This window comes from Lissotriton vulgaris, chromosome 7, assembly GCF_964263255.1.
Source record: "Lissotriton vulgaris chromosome 7, aLisVul1.2, whole genome shotgun sequence".
Lineage (NCBI taxonomy): Eukaryota > Metazoa > Chordata > Amphibia > Caudata > Salamandridae > Lissotriton > Lissotriton vulgaris.
The window spans coordinates 10,855,801-10,873,860 of NC_141695.1; positions in this window are offsets into that span (position 1 = coordinate 10,855,801).

Below are 18,060 nucleotides of genomic sequence, written 5' to 3' on the forward strand. Positions count from 1 at the left end.
GTACAGTCAGAGGCCGGGGTCCCGGTAAAGCACTCCTCAGCTCAGGCGGCAGCCCACGATACCCTCCACTCCACCAGCAGGGCACAGATCCGCCAACCAGCACCACCGCACGGCGCCGCGGCCAAAGGAGGGGGAAGACTCACCGCCGCCTCTAACCTCCGAGGTCCGGCAGGTCCCGCACCCCCCGGGCCGACCTCTCCAATTCCGAGGCCTACCTGCCTCGTGGTAAGCCCCGACCTCGCGTGGCGCCGCACGCAGGTTCTCGCGTCTCCCCTCTCCAGCGCTGCGTCCCGGCAAAAAACTTCAGGCGGCTAACTTCGGCGCCGACACTCGGTTCGTCTCCAAACTCGGACCGGAGCTGCAGGGTAGGAAGGCTAACACTCGGTGAAAGTTCCAGGCGCAGATCTGCAGGCAAACAGGATAAATTGAGGAGAAAGCTGACCAGGCGGCCAGAGCCTCACTAAAGTGCGGCCATTAGCGTGTGCGCCCTCTAGCGCCCCTCCCTCCTGCAGAAATTACCTTTTTGGCTCCAGTCCCCTGTGCACTGGAGTAGCAGATTTCAGCTCTCTTTTCTGTAATCATCGGTGAGTTCTCGGTACAGTATGCTTGCCTGCTTCCTCGTCTGTGGACATGTGCACAACGCAGACGGTCCATCTGTAAATTATTTATGCACATCGCTCCCTCTGTGACTAGTTTAGAGCAAATTCTTGCTCCTGGGCCTTGTTTCGGAGGGGGGGAGGGGGGGACGCTTGCTTCTTGACCTTGTGTTTTAGAGGAGTAATACAGTGGCAGATCAGCCTGTTTTAGAGGGCTGGCGAAACTGTCTTATTGGCCTTGTTTGACTGTAGGTATGGTGGCTTGTAGGCCTGAGTTATTTGGGTGCGAATGGGGTGCTGACTTGTGGCCTGGTTTGGGAGGGAGGTTGGGTGCTGATGCTGGCTTCTGCATCTGGTTTAGGGAGTAAAGGCTCAACTTTGTTGCAGGGATGGAGACTCCTGGGCCTTGTCAATAGACTGGAGACTCCTGTGCGTGCTCTAGAGGCGGCTGAAGACCCCTGGGTGTGCTCTAGAGGGCTCTGGCTCGAGGGACAAAATTAAGGAGGCACTGGTGCATATGCTCAGCTTAGGAGTTGAATGGCCTAGGGGTGCTGGTTTCTGAGCCCAGTTTAAAGGTGGCGGGCCGATTCCTGGTCTACATATTTTAGGAGAGGCTGTTGGTTCCTGGAGAAAATGTATCCATCATTAATTCTGCCCTCACATAGCGGACTGTGATATCATCCTGCGTATATGGCGAGCAGTGAGAAAACTACGTATTTTCTCATAAACTAGACAGTTGTTTCTCGGTCAGCCCTTATAATTGATTTATAGAGTAGGTGGGACAAGTGGATTTTACAGGACATGTAGATCTCAGTACCATTTTGTCCCTTGGCCAAGTAGATTATTCAAAAAATTCCACACCCCTGGTTGAGGCATTCGGGTCCTAGATTGTAGAGGGCCTTGTGTGCGTGGGTAAGAAGGCGGAAAGTAATTCTTTTGTTGACGGGAAGCCAGTGGAGGTCTTTTAGATGTCCGGTGATGTGATCTTGGCGTGGGATGTCTAATATGAGTCTCGCTGATGCGTTTTGGATGCGCTGGAGTTTTTTCTGTAATTTTGTTGTGATTCCGGCGTAAAGTGTGTTACCATAATCCAGCCGACTCGTGACCAGTGCGTGGGTGACAGTTTTTCTTGTTTCGAGGGGGATCCAGCGGAAGATCTTTTTGAGAATGTGAAGTACGTTGAAGCAGGAGGACGAGACGGCGTTGACTTGTCTGGACATCGAGAGAGAGGAGTCTAGGATGAAGCCAAAGTTGCGTGCATGGTCTGTGGGTGTGGGTGCTGTGCCCAGAGCAGAGGGCCACCAAGAGTCGTCCCAGGCTGAGGAGGAAGATCCTAGGATGAGCACCTCCGTTTTGTCTGAGTTGAGTTTTAGGCGGCTCTGTTTCATCCATTCGGCAACTACTTTCATGCCTTCGTGAAGATTTGTTTTGGCGGTGTTGGGGTCTTTGGTGAGGGAAAGGATTAGCTGGGTGTCGTCGGCGTAAGAGATGATGTTGAGGTTGTGTTGACGTGCGATGGAGGCGAGAGGACTCGTGTAGACGTTGAAGAGGGTGGGACTGAGTGAGGATCCTTGAGGTACGCCGCAGATGACTTCGGTGGTCTCTGAGTGGAATGGGGGAAGTCGGACTGTTTGAGTTCTCCCAGCGAGAAATGAGATGATCCAGTCCAAGGCTTTTCCTTGTATGCCGATGTTACTGAGGCGATGTAAAAGGGTGCTGCGGCAGACTGTGTCGAAAGCGGCGGAGAGGTCGAGTAGGATGAGGGCCACTGTTTCTCCGTTGTCCAGGAGTGCTCGGATGTCGTCGGTCACTGCAATGAGGGCGGTTTCGGTGCTGTGTTTGGCTCGGAACCCGGATTGAGATGGATCAAGGGAGTTGTTGGAATCAAGGAAGGCGGCGAGCTGGCTGTTGATGGCTTTCTCGATGACTTTGGCCGGGAAAGGGAGGAGGGATATGGGTCGGTAGTTTTTCAGTTCTGAGGGGTCTGCTGTGGGTTTCTTCAGGAGGGCGCTGAGTTCGGCGTGTTTCCAGCTTTCTGGAAAGGTGGCAGAGTTGAAAGAGCAGTTGATGACATCGCGGAGTTGGGGTGCGATGATGGAGTCAGCTTTGTTGAAGATGTGGTGGGGACAGGGGTCAGAGGGCGAGCCAGAGTGGATTGAGTTCATGAGGCGACACCCCCAGTCACAGATCTGGGTTGAATCTATCATCGCTCTTTAGCTCACTTCGCCACCTCAGTTCAGATCCTGCTATATGCAAATCATTCTTGACCCTGAGTGACCTCTGACCCTGCTTGCAGGCAGATCGCTCCCCACGCTACTGCACGGCTCTGCCTGTTGTTTCCCTTGTGTCTTTTGGCTCTTGATTACTATTGTGCTCACCTTTTCTGTGCCCAAACTTGTCTCTCACTAATTATTATTTTCTTCCACTTTAGGTATCCTCGGTGTCTAGCTGCTGCTCATCCCCGTTTTTTCCCGTCGTAGCATCCCTGCGGCCCCGCCCCCCCGCACTCCCATTCGGCGCCCTGCTCCCGCCTCCCATCTGCTCCTCCCTCCCTCTTCCCCTCTTATGGAGGCCGCACAGTGGCCGCGCGCAGCGGGTGCGCCGCTGGTGCACCACTGGCCGCCAAAGGCAAGCCCGTCTCCGCCTGTCCGCGCCTTGACCGCGCCCAGCACCAGAACCCAAGGCCCCGCGAACGCCACGTCACCACACTCTGCTACAAGGCCAGCACCCTCCATGCTCTCAAGACCGGCTGAGACCACACCTGCTTCCAGGCCGCCCCAAAGCGCACCCATGGACCCTTTTCATGTTGCAAATACAACAGAGCCGCCAAACCACCAAGAACCGGATCCAACCACCTCCGCTGCATACTCCTAAACACCGCTCCACTTTCAAACACGCCGTCGAGCTCTGGGACTTGCTTGACTCCTCCACCCCAGACGTTGCCTTCCTGACAGAGACTTGGTGGAACGACTCCTCAGCACCCGACATTGCCATAGCCATCCCGGACGGCTACAAGATCGCCCAGAGAGACCGCACCAATTAAGTGGGAGGAGGAATCGCCATCATCCACAAGTCCACCCTCAAGGTCTCCACCCACTCATACGACACCCCCATCACCGCCGAGCACCTGCACTTCCAGATCCACACCGAGCCCAACACAACCCTCAGAGGAACCCTCATTTACAGATCCCCCCGGACCCTGACCGCAGTTCAGCAACTCCATCGCCGACCTCGTCAGCACCCATGCCCTCATCTCCACGGCGACGATGACACATGCAGGATCATGAACTCCACCCAATCTGGATCTCCGTCAGGCCCATGCCTGCATCACATCTTCAATAAAGCCGACACAGCCATTGCACCCCAACTCCAGAAAGTCATCAACATCTCCTGTGAGACAGAAACCTTCCCGGAAAGCTGGAAGTACGCCGAGATCAACGCCCTGCTCAAGAAGCCGAAGGCAAACCCCAGGGACCTCAAGAACTTCCGGCAAATCTCCCTGCTCCCATTCCCGGCGAAAGTCATCGAGAAAGACGTCAACAAGCAACTGACTTGCTACCTCGAGGAGAACAACATTTTGGACCCGTCCCAGTCCGGTTTCCGCAGCAACCACAGCACTGAGACCGCCCTCATCACCGCCACCGATGACATCAGGACCATACTGGACAACAGAGAAACAGCTGCCCTCATCTTCCTGGACCTGTCAGCTGCCTTCGACGCGGTCTGCCACCACACACTCTGAACACGCCTCCACGAAGCCGGGATCCAAGAGAAGGCCCTGGACTGGACCACATCCTTCCTCTCTGGCAGAACGCAGAGCGTCCGCCTCCCGCCCTTCTGCTCTGAAGCCACCAAGATCATCTGCGGCATACCCCAGGGATCATCCCTCAGCCCGACGCTGTTCAACGTCTACATGGCTCCTGTAGCCCACGTCGCTCGACAACACTACCTCAACATCACCTCCTATGCCGATGACACCCAGCTGATCCTCTCCCTCACCAAGGACCCTCAGACCGCCAAAATCAGCCTCCACGAAGGAATGAAGGCCGTCGCCGAATGGATGAGAGATAGCCGACTGAAGCTGAACTCAGACAAGACGGAGGTCTTCATCCTCGGTTCCAACCCCTCAGCATGGGACGACACCTGGTGGCCAACCACACTGGGAGCAGCACCTACACCCACCGACCATGCACGCAACCTAGGAATCCTCCTCAACTCCACCCTCTCCAAACAGGTCAACGCTGTCTTCTCCTCCTGCTTCAACACCCTCCGCATGCTCCGAAGGATCTACAAGTGGATCACCACCGAAACGAGTAGAACGGTCACCCAGGCCCTCGTCAATAGCAGGCTGGAATACAGCAACGCACTCTACACAGGAATTCCAGCAAAACTACTAAAGCGGCTACAACGTATCCAGAACGCCTCAGCACGTCTAATCCTGGACGTCCCCCGCTGCAGCCACATCACCCCCCACCTAAGAGACCTGCACTGGCTCCCCATCAACAAGAGGATCACCTTCAAGCTCCTCACCCACGCACACAAGGCACTCCACAACACCGGTCCAGCATACCTCAACAGACGACTAACCTTCTACATCGCCAGCTCCGCTCCGCCGGCCTCGCCCTTGCAGCCTCCCCGCATCCACTGAGCAACCTCAGACGGCAGATCCTTCTCCTTCCTCGCCGCCAAGACATGGAACACCGTCCCCACCCACTTACGGCAGACCCAAGACCTACTCACCTACAGAAGACTCCTCAAGACCTGACTCTTCGAGCAGGAGATGATGGACGGATCGCTGAAACTTTTCATACGCTCACCCCCAAGAACAGATCTGGGTTAAATCCATTGTTCTTTTGCTCACCATGCCACCCCAGTTTAGACACAGCCATGTGCAAATCAGTCTTGACCCTGTGCCTCATGGGAACAGTCCAGCCCGAACTGCCAAGCCGGGTCTTTCCGGAACCGGAAACAAGCATCCTGGGAGCGGTTTTGGGGGTAACACCCTTCATCAGCCAGGCTAGCTTGAATCCAGTGGCAAAGTGAGCAACGGACCCATGTCTGAGCATAGCCTGCCAACTTGGATTCAACCCAGGTCTGTGACTGGGGGTGAGTGTCTGAAAGGTTTCAGTGTTCCATCCATCATCTCCTTGTGTTTGCTTTGATATACCATAACCATTGACAGGTGAGTGACGTTAGTTAGCATACGTGTCTTCTATGTACTTTAGACCACAAACGTGCTTCACACGGTCACTACTGGCATGGTAGACCCCACAGCACAGAAGGACACAGCAGAGCTCGGAGCACGCTGAGCTCGGTTAGACTGCTGCAGGCAAGGGCGTTTGAAGGTCAGAGCTGGGTGACCCTGTGGTGTATAACCTCATATTCTGCCTGGCTGTAGTTTGTTCTTGATCACACCTTAAAATGTTAATGCTCAAACTTGATACTCAATAAAGATAACATGGAATAATAATTGCCTATCGTCTAATATATTACTGAATTAAGACCCCAACACCGAAGTTTGTTTGGCTACTAACCACATTATGTATTATGTAATCTCACAGAAGGATTGTCCAAAGACCAAGTTGCTGCCCTACAGATCTCATGGATAGATACACGCTGAAATTTTGCCCACAATACCCCTGCCTCTTGCGGATCCACCCTGTAGGAATCCTGACCAGAGATACTCTGATTAGCTTGCTTGGTCTGGTCCTTTATACATCCGCTTAATGTAAGATCTGCTGCTTTCCCTCCTCTTCCTGCTTGACCAAAAGCCACAAACATGATCCGACTTGGCCTATCAAGATAAACTAGGACTTTTAAACATCCATTGTGTGCAGGGCACACTGTTTCTATGAAGGTGTTGAGGAAAGCAGGAAGAATCATCGGTTGTGGTAAATGTTAAGAGGAATTGTTCTCTGTAATAAATAAAGTATCTGGTTTAAACATCACCACATCACCACAAATCTAAATAAAGGAGGTAGACATAGGCTTGCCACTAAGGAATCAATGTAATTCTGAGGTCTCATAAATACTTTAAATTGAAAAGAGATACATTCAGTTCAACACCTGTGCCGAAAATTGTTAAAACTGAAGTGAAAGGTGTTGAGGTCTGGACGCCAACCTGCTATCCGATCATGGCCTTCTGGTGTACGGGTGACTGGTTTCCTGATGCCATAATGTCAACACAGACCAGAATATGTGGGGGCAGATTTACAAGCCCCTTGCCCCACATTTACGCTGCCATTGCGTCACTTCTGTGAAGCAGCGGCGGCGTAAACCATGCGCCATGTTGTACCGTATTTACAACGTGACGCATCTAGGAATATATGTCACGTAAACCCCTGCGCCACATGAAACCTGCGTCAGGTTTCATGTGGGTGTTCCTGCGCAGGGTGGGCGTTCCCTCACGGGTACGCCTCGTAAAAGTGACGCAGTGAAATCTACAAGATTTCACGGAGTCCCTTTTAAGGCCATGCTGCTTCAAAACCCTGTGCCTGCTTGAAGCAGGCATAAGGATTGACGCAGCATGTTAAGCATAGGGCACCCCCGAGCCTTGCTGGAGCCGCGTTGCGCTTGCGATGCGACTCCAGCAATGCGCCGCCAGCACACGGGTGGTTTGTCGTGTCACAACTTTTCTGGCGCATCCCGGCTGATTAGCAGAGATGCGCCAGAAGTTGTAAATCTGCCCCGTGGTACACAAGTACCATTGAGAAGCTGCCACATTTGCAGAAGAAACATCTCAAAGAAGTAAAAAGCCTCCTTGTTGGACGAAGACTTTAGAAGAACAGGAAAATGTAATAGCATCAAACATCACACAACAGGAAAGACAAAGGACTGGGGAAACCAGAAATAAATCGCAGAAGAAATAGCCTTGATGGAAAAGGATCAAGCACGAAAACGTGAACCGAACTAGCTGTGGAGCAGCTTCAAAAAGCTGCTGCAAACACTCAGGCAAGTGACTGCAATGTTAGAACTGGTAGTTGAAGAGCAACAAGCAGCAGCTAAAAGCCCAGGAGCATGAGGGAAGGCAGTCCCAGGGGAGTGAAACTCGGTCCACTGCAGGCTTCATGCAGAGGTTCCTGAATCTCAGGGACAGTGGGACCATACAAGGTACCAGGATTCTCAGACGGCCATCAGTTGAGACCCACAGATTCAACAAAAGGACAGGATGGTACTAACAAATCATGTGAGAAACATTACTTGTCAAATGATGCCATGTTAAGTATAAGCTTTCAAAGTGGCAGGTCTTCTAGAATTCTGAATTGTATCCACCAGAAACAAGAGGCGAGCTAGCAACCCCCTGGAAATCACTTTGGAGAAAAGGGAAAGTCCAGCTCTTCTTCAGCAAAGTCAGGGAGCCGCAGGGCAACAAGCAGGAGAACAATCCTTCTAGAAAAGCAGTCCAGTTGAGTCCTTTGAGTAGCAGGGCAGTGCGCTGACAGTGTCAGTTCAAGATCCGGGACTGTCTCCCTTGATGCGGTCAGAGACCCAGCACTCCTACCTAAATGTGTCTGTGATAAGAGGGAAACTTCAAAGGGGAAGTGCACCAGCATCCCTTTCTACCCGGCCCTCGCTCCAGACTACCACTGGGGGGGGCGATGAGTCCTTTGTGCGGGATCAGGTCACTACCTTTTAAGTGTACGGGTGAACTCCTTCCTCCCCTCTGCCCAGGGAGACCCATCGGAGTGCAGATGAATGCAGATGGGTGCTAAATCACAACGATCCCTTCCTGTGTCTGTCTAGAAGGAATGCACAAAGGGAACTGTCACCGAGCCCAGAGGTGTATTAGAAACAGGCTGTAAGACACACAGAGCAGTAAGAGCAGAGAAATATTTCTAAAAGTGGCATTTCTAAAATGTTCATGTTAACCTCATCCGTGCTGCCCCGATTTACCGCTGGTGCTGGGCCCTAATGAAAACGGGCGTGGTCATGACGGAACGGTTCTGTGCCGCCGAAAATATGGAAAACCTGTGGGCACGAACTGTTTCACACTCTCCGGATGATTTGTAATCAATCCCTGAGCTGCGGCGTCGTTCCCCGCTCCTGGAAGCAAGCGCTTATAACCCCGCTGCTAAAGAAACCCACGCTAAACCCAGATTGTCTGTCCAATTTCCACCCATATCACTCCTGCCTTTCCCGGTGAAGGTGCTCGAACGCTGGGTCAGTAAATGCCTCTCAACCCATCTCGAGCAGCACCATTTTCTGGACGAATTCCAATTTGGGTTTCGCCCTGTCCATGGCACTGAAACCGCGGTGCTCACGGCCATGGAGGAGCTTCGAATGCGCGCAGACAGGGGCCAAGCCGTGGCCCTGATTTTACTTGACTTGTCTGCCGCATTCGATACTGTCAATCATAGGATCCTGCTCGAGCGGTTGAGAGAGGCAGGGATCGACGGCACGACCCTGATCTGGTTTCACTCCTACCTTAGTGACAGAAAACAGGCTGTTTCCCTCCCCCCTTTCCAATCGGTTTTCTCCCCGGTCCCTCACGGTGTTCCCCAGGGTTCCTCTATCAGTCCGATTCTTTTTAATGTTTACTTAAAACCTCTGGTCACGTTAATCAAGTCACATAACATGACCACAGTAAACTATGCGGACGATACCCAGCTCCTTCTCTCGTGGGAAGGCGAAGACTCCATCCCCTTGCAAGCCTTCCATGACTGTCTACGAGACACGGCAAGCTGGTTGCACCGGAACTCACTTCAGTTCAACTCCTCGAAAACCGAGGTGATGTACTGCCCTGCGAGTCGCATACCCCGCCCTCTGCCCGCTGAGTTCTGGCCCCCGGAAAACTCCAACAACCCCCCACCAGTCACCACCGTTCGCAACCTGGGCGTCATGCTAAACCATCAATTGAGCATGGAAACACAGGTCTCAAGAACAGTCGCTACTTGCTCTGGCCTTATGCGCTCACTGCGCAAAGTCTTGCCTCTACTCCCACCCTCCGCCAGAGCACTAGTAGTCAGGTGTACTATTCTTAGTCGCCTTGACTACTGCAACGCCCTGCTGCTTGAATCTCCTGCGACACTACTGGACAGACTCCAACGAGTCCAGTCGGCAGCAGCCAAACTGGCTCTCGGATGGACCAGGAGATCCTCGGCCACTGCCGCACTGGCCGAGTTGCATTGGCTGCCTTTGAGGCAACGCATTGCCTTCAAGGCCATCTGCCTGGTCTTCAAGGCACTACATGGAATAGGACCCAGACCTCTTCAACGTCTGTTCTCCTGGTACACCCCCTCCAGAACACTTAGGTCCACAACTGCCTGCCTTGCGAGAGTGCCCAGATGTAAGAAAGCCAGGATGGGAGGAAGATCGTTCAGAGTAGCTGCAGCCAAGCTATGGAACAGTCTACCTGTCGACATTCGCCACATCCCTCATCTCCTCCCATTCAGGAAACGCATCAAAACATGGCTCTTTCCTCCACCCCTATAAAAATCGGCCAGCCTCAGTTCACCCCCCTCAATAAACCACAAGAGTAGCTACCAGCGCCAGGATACCTGCCAGGTGACAGTCGCGCTTTATAAATATTTTAAATAAATAAATAAATGAGCACAGCTCGACCGATGCTCATGACGGAACCGTTCCGTCATGAGCATCGAAAGGGCTAAATCCGACTTTACTATGAAAGAGGATCTACTGTTACAATCCCAAAGATATGAACAAGCTACTCCTTTCTGATTACAAATTACAGCTTAAAGGTTTTTTAAGAAATTCATCACTAGCCTATGCAAGGAGTCGGCCTCACAGCAGTAGAAACAAATGTAGCTGTTTGTCACTACTATGGCACCCTTCCCGTTGGGTTCCCAAGGGCCTTACCTAGGGGTGACTTATGTGAAATAATCGTGGATTTTAAGGCTTAGCAAGTCGAAGAGGCCGTAAACTACGCACACACGCCCAGCAATGGCGGCCTGAGATATGGTGAAGGGGCTACTTATGTGGGTGGCAAAACCAGTGCTGCAGGCCCACTAGTAGCATTTAATTTATAGGCCCTGGGCACATATAGTGCACTGTACTAGGGAATTATGTAAATTAAATATGCCAATTGGGTATGAGCCAACGTTACCATGTTTAGGGGAAGAGAACAAGAAATGTAGCAAAGGTTAGCAGTGGTAAAGCCAGCAAAAACAAGTACAAAAAATGTAGGGAGGCAGGCAAAAGGTTGGGGGAAGACCACATTAAGGCAGTCCGGTCTAACATATAGGAAGAGTAGGCAGCCGCTGATAGCGAAATTGGCACCTGCCAAGGTGCATTTTACTGCTGTGTCGACTCTGTTGTCTACATGGTCAGATGGAGAGGCGTGCTCTGAGATTATAGTACCTTGGGAGGCAGTGAATCCTCCTTAACTAAAGAATAAGAAAGTTCCCTGACAATCTGAGTAGGGTACCTTTGTGAAAGGAACCTTGGAGACTGGTTATTGTTCATCTCCTTCCATTCCATCACCCTTCTGATAGATGAACACAGGAACAAATGATCGGGCTTCTTCTGATACTAAAAGAAGAAATTGTCACTTTCCTCCGAATTAAATGTTTCTGGGAAGGCCAAATTATACATTATGTGAGCCTTGCACAAATCTTCCTCTTAAATCTTCCTACCCCTGTATTGTATGTATGTATTTAGAATTTATAGAGCGCCTGGTTACTCCAACGGAGTGTCCCCGCGCTAAGCAGTAGCCACATATCAAGGTCAGAAATAAGGTCCTTCTCCTACTAACTCTGTCTAAAGAGCCAGGTCTTCAGGTTTTTACGGAAGCTTGTCTCCGAAGGTTCAGGTCTCAGTTTGAGTGGCATTGAGTCCCACATGGGGACCAAAGGAGTATCCCCCCGTCGTCATCGATGCACTCTAGGAAACACTGCCAGAGCTGCTTCCCCCATCTAAGTACCCTGGAAGGGGTGTAAGCATTGATCAAGGGGAAAAGACAGCAAGGACCCCTACGATTCAGTATCCTGTGCGTAAAACAGAATGCTTTGTATGAGATTCTATGGTAATCCATTTTGGAGTTTTTAATAGCATCCAGGCTGCTGCATTTTGTACTGTTTGAAGCATTGCCAGTCTGCCTTTGGAGACCTCTAAGTAGAGCACATTGCAGAAGTCAAGCCGCAGGGCCTGGGTTACTGTTCTGTCTGCGGAGTCCGGTATTAGCCTCAAAATCTTCCTTAACAGTCTCAGCACTCCGAAACAGGTGCCCACTGTGGCCTTGATCTGACTTTCAAATGATAGCTGAGCGTCAACGAGGATGCCGATACTTCTCACTTTAAGTTTTGAAATAGAGGTGGGGCCCAAATCAGCAGGCCACCATGCAGAAACCGCATTGAGGGCTGTGTCCCCACCACCAACACCTCTGTTTTGTCTGAATCTTACTTCAGGCAGCTATCCTGCATCCATGTCGCCAAAACAAGATTTGGAATTTGCTGCAGCCCTGTCATTGTTAGTGTGATAACTAGTTGAGTGTCATCAGCATATGACACCATTCTCAATCCATGGCCCTCGATAACGTCAGCCAATGGGCGGAGATGTAAGTTAAAAAGAGAAGGACTCCGGGCCGATCCCTGAGACACTCCCCGCTGCAAGGGGATAGTGTCAGGTATAGGGCTTCTGAATAACCTGGAAAGAGCGCTTACGGAGGGTGGCTGCGATCCAGTCAAAAGCTCTTCCATTAATGCCGTGTGACCACAGTTGTTCTAGTACCATGATGAGAGCTCCACTTTTCCGTTCGTCGGTCACCCTGCTTAGCATCTCCGAGGACAGAAGCCAGGCAGATTCCGTACTATACTGCGGCCTAAAACCCGGCTGAGTCTCAAGAAGGAGCTTGTTCTCTGTAATGAACTCTGTCAGTTGAGAATTGACAGGCTTTTCAGCCAGTTTTGCCAAGAACGGAAGCAGGGAGAAAGTGCAAAAACTTTCTGGTTTAGAAGAATCAAGAGATGTTTTTTGAGGAGAGGAATCACCATTGCGTGTTTCCACTCAGCAGGGAATAAACCGGCTTCAAAAGACAGATTAAACACGGAAAATAATCTTGGAGCAAGGACAGTAGGCCCCAGTTTGAAGATAGCCGGAGGCACAGGGTCTAGCGGGGAGCCAGATTTAATTTTAGCCTCCACGGAGCATAGGCTTTCCACTGAGATGCTCTTGATCTTAAACTCGCCCTCTGGCAGGGATCGGAATTCCTAATTAAACAAAGAAGCCCGTAATTCTTAGCAGTTTCAGAAAAAGATGCATATATCGATGAGATTTTATCAGAGAGAAAGTGGGCAATCTCATTACAACTGCTCACACTAGGTGCCCTGACAGCTGATCCAGCTCCTCAGGAACCATCATTCTGTATCAGGGGAAGGAGGTCTCTTTCTGGTCTGCTTCAACTGCCACCCGGAGCTTCTTTTGGATGGCAGAGACACACAGTGGACTTTAGCTGTTTCAGCTGCACCCTCCTCTTTGCTACAAGAATGCATTGCTGCTTAAACAAGCTTGAACACAGAAAGGGAAGTGCTGCTTCCTGTGGTTGCAAAGAGATGGGCCATGATGCTAACACAGTCAAGCTATCATCCCCCAGCAACTACAAAGGATGATAGTGCTTTGAGGCACAACTCAGCACAGAAACTAAAAACAGGAGTGAAAAGGATCGAGTTACTTTTTATGTAATGCTGCAGGAACAGGAAGTCGAGCATCCAGGAAGGAAGGTCAATTTGTATCAAAGTGTGTTTATTTTAACTTTGGATATGGTGTCCAAAGGAGCACAGCTAACTGGTAATGACTGTGGCGAGGAAGACGGACAGGGAGGTAATAAGCACTTCAAGAGCTTTACAGATCTGTTAGTGATGTTTCTAAACCAAGAAGTGCAGAGAAGTGGACAGTGTCTCTCATTACAGGGATGTGTCACTAAAAGGGTTGTGTCTAAGGCACAGAAATGTCATGAGAGCATCAAAATGGGAAACATAGCAAACTGAAATCCGAGCAGCGGACAAACTGATGCCTTCACACTCACACAGACCACTCCGCTTGAGTCACTTTAAACTGCTGGTTTCCATTTGTGTTTCTGTGATAAACAACCCTCCTGCTGCAGCCATTTGAACACAACAAACACACTCTACATGCACACTGCGAGGGCAGGTCGCTTTTGTGCTTGAGATAAGTGCCTCACAGTCTGTGCCTGTGCAGTGCAGAGAGCATCGCCATCACAAAGGCAGGCCAAGAAGCTGGTGTGTGAACGTTGCTGCACCGGAAGTGCTTGTGCGCTGTCAGAGGTGCCGTACCAGGAAGTCTTTGAAAGGCCCCTGTGCTCTTAGAGCACATTTGTTCTGCATTTTGATGTAGTGCGGCCATTACCTAAAGGTGTTAGAGGGCACTGCAATAGAAATGGAATATTACAGAAGGTGCATAATTATCATTACAGGGGACTTATGGTTACATTAGGCACCAAGCATGGTAATAGTAATGAAGTATTGGAATTCTACATGAACTAAATGTGTGTTGGAGTCTATTTCAAGTGAAGTAGAACAATAAGTATCTGAGGTACAATTGTAGATTGAAACTGGGGGGGGGGGAGGATTAGCTCAAATGTTTTTGCAAGAGAAGGGCTTCAGTTTAGTTTTAAAGGCAGCGATGGAAGTGGGGGTGCATAAGTCCAGAGGGGGGAGCTCCATAGTCTGGTCGCGTCTCCGGAAATGGATTTTGCCATAAGTTGTTCCTTTTTCAATGCCGGGGTGTAGCAGCAGTGCTCCGGCAGGCTGTGATGGTCAGGTGCCCCCTGATAGTTTGAGCTTGTCAGACCAGTATCCTGCAGTGATGTAAGCAGGGCTTTGCGAGGGATGCACGGGTGCGGGTACACCAGTAGTCCCACTAGTTTGCACCCTGGCCAGTGTAATGTCCCGGGTCCTAAGGCCCACATATTAGTAAATGAGTTGGGCTATAGTTACTGAATTGGCTCTTTTATTGTTAGGGTCATCTGACTGGTGACGTCTGTGTGGGTGAGTGTGGGGTGGCTGTAAAGGCCCGCCCTCAACGAAGTGGCTGGTAACTAGTATATTCTTGAACACTAGAATGTGTCGAGCTGGACAACCCATCCCTTGATGCAGATGATAGGGCATTACTTGACCTCCTCCTCTCGGCTGCGGTTAAGACAGTCCTCAGCAACTGGAAGGATACCAGCAAGGCCAACTACGCAGGGTGGCTGAATTGGATAATCAGCTTACGTGGAGCAGACAATATTACACTCCTTTAGACACCGTGGCGCCCTCCCACGAGAAAACTATGGTCGACTCTTGATAACTACTTCTCGACACGTAAGCCACCTTAGATTGGCCCACACACCGTCCACGACCCACCAACATATGCTCCCCGACTGCCTTCATTGCACTCCTAGCCACCGTAGATAATTGTCCTTAATGAATGAGTAAAACGCTGTTGAAATACAATGTCTGTTACTGAATTGTTGTTGAGTTTGTGATACGTGCTCTACTGTTCTAGGCTAGATGCCAGCCATGTACTTTTGTACTGACATTTACTATGATGTATTGTAGCGTACAGTAATTTTGATTCGTAAATTTATGACTCATATTACGCTAATGGATTTGCTTTATATATGTCTATGCTGAAACAACCAATAAAAAAACTTTTGAAATAAAAAAAAAAGAAAATTAAAACAAATCCAATAAACACCAACATAGTCTCTCAGCCTCGAGGAAGGACAGCAGTAGACAGGTACAGCTGGGAACACAAGGCATCTCTGCATTCATCCATGATGTAACCAGCTACCACTGGGCACAAACACTGTGTATATGGAGTCTGGGTCCTTTGACAGCATGTCAGTTGAGCCAGTAGCCACTCACGCACTTGTGGTCGGTCCTGCGTGGTCTCACATGATGCGGTTGGTGTCAAACAGTTCACAATTGGTGAAACAGGAGCATCGGTGGAGGTTTCTGTTGGGGGTGCCCTGACTCTGTGAAAGTAAGCCTTGTCAGGACTGGGATGGCATTGATGATGCTTGAGACATCTTCCTCTGAAGCCCCGTGCCTCTGGGTAGCTTCTCGGTGGAGCAGCTTCCAGACAAACATTAGTGCTGGGACTCCCTTGAGGCCCGTTCCAATGGTTTGCTTATGACCTCGTGGACTGTGCAAGGCTGTGCGTGGGCCACACCTGAGGGCCCCTGCAGGATCGCGGACAGAAACCACGGGCAAGTCATTTGCGCCACCGTAAGGGTGAATGACTCATGGTTGGTGTGCTTCCCAACAGGACCAAGGTGTGGTGGGCTGTCATTTCGTGCAGTTCTTCTTCGGCATGTGCTGTTGCTAGCAGGGATGCCATTTGATTCAAGCAGCCAGTGACAGATGGCTGGATAGTCACACTGTGAAGCATGGGGTAGATATGATATGGGGTAGGTAGGTTCATGCATGCAGGTTCTCCCAGTGAGCTGTTTCTAGCGACGTCGCTGCACTGCGAAGATCAGGCCTGTGTTGGTACGTGCACTTTCATTCAGTGGTAGAAGTCCTCTGTATTGCCCCATTGTTTATTTCTCCTGTGCGCGTCAGGTTCTACAGTGTGACGGGATTGTCACACTCATTTCTCTTCTCTCCTTTTAATTTCTTCTTCATGATGTAGGATTGTGCCATGCTCTCTTCTGCTTGCTTACTGTGTGATGTAACATCTGACCAAATGTCGCATGTCTTCACATTCTGTGGTGGCATCAGGCCACGTGGCGCCAGTTCTATTTGCATGGACCTCTCGCTGGTCCTGTCCTGGCTGTAAGAGTGGACATCTTCTCTTCGGGTTGGTGGCATCTTGCCAGAGTGTATACCTCTACTCTTGCCTGTAATGGGCTACTGGCGACTCTCTCTTAAGGTAATCTTGAGGAGGACACTCTATACAGTCTTTGGCCCACTGTGGGGCAGTGCTAGTGCAGTTAGAGTATATCCAATCTCCTTCCTGCATTCGGGCAACACTAGGCCTTTCCCCCCTCATGTACTGAGGAAGCACTGGTGGTGCTAATGTATGGTCTCTTCAGGTGCGCGTGCATGATCTGTAATGGGTGGCGCAGGGTAGGTTACACCTTGTGCTCGGGATGTCCTCTTGCGGAGCCTCCACTCCTTTGTTGCCCGGAGGTCAGGGTATGAACACCCTCCCTCTTTGCAGCTCGTAAGCTTGCTGTTGGGGTTTGGTTTGTTCTCCTGCACTGGGCATGTGAGCCTGCCCTCAGTGCTTCTTACTGCTTCCCCAGCTGGGGCATAGGACCCTGGCGGTGTGCCGCTGGGACAAACAACTCTTCACATGCTGTGGCAGCATATGACCACTGGGGAGGCGCTCAGGTAATGATTTCCTCACTTGCTGCATAGCAGAATGTAGTGACAGCTGTTTTTCAAAGTAGTCTTGCTCTTCTCTCCATGCGGTGGCAGCCAACAGCCCCTAGGAGCATGCAGAGCACTCCATGCGGGTTCTTGGCTTCTCATTGCAGACCCCAATACTGAGAGGGAAGCTGGGTGGCTGTCGAATACAGTTGAAGGTATGCGGAGGCACTGCAGCTGCTTATGTGTTGTGCAGGCGGTTGTGCGGCTTTGTCTTTACAAAACGTAGTGTAATTCAATGCACTGCAGCTAACTCTGCTCTCAGGCCACAGCAATCTTTCCCTGCAAAGCACACATTGCTTCCTCAGCTTTAAACATGGCCCCCAGCAACGTTTTAAGTGTTGCAGCCGTGTCTTTTTGTGTGGACTCTGGACCAATAGCTGCAGGAGTGAAGCTCCCGAATGGAAGCAGCTGCGGGCTGATCCACGCACCTTCAGGTGGGGCCTCAGCAGGCAGCTGACACACCTCTCAGGGCCTTTGCACAGCTCATGTGCAGCAAGGGAGGTGTAGAGCTGGATGCAGGCTTCATAGGGACTGGCAATGTTCAGGGTGGTGCAATTCAAGTAAGAAATAATGAGAGGTACCCCTTAACAAGGATCAAGGGAAGTAGGGTTAACCAACCAGTAAAAAGGAAAGATTCCCTTGAGCAAAGTATTAAATTTATAAACTTAGTGCACAAAACCAAGAACACAATTCATATATAAAGCAAAAGGCCACAATTTATTAGTCACACAATAATTTTAAAAAAGTGGACAATAGCACCACTTTGCACAAGTAAAAACAATTGAAAACAATGGAGAAATTAAATTAAAAACACATAGGATTCAATATTGACCAGCAAAATTGATACAAAAAGACAGACAACAGTAAGACATAGACTCGTACAGTACTGGGCGTATATTCAAACTCTATCTGACACCCATGTTATGTGCACAATAGTATAATGTATCAACAAGGGTATTCGAGTTAAGAATTATACTGGAGAATTCTTAACTCGAATACCCTTGTTTTTTTATTTAATTTCTCCATTGTTTTCAATCATTTTTACTTGTGCAAAGTGGTGCTATTGTCCACTTTTTTGCTTTATATATGAATTGTGTTATTGGTTTTGTGCACTAAGTTTATAAATTTAA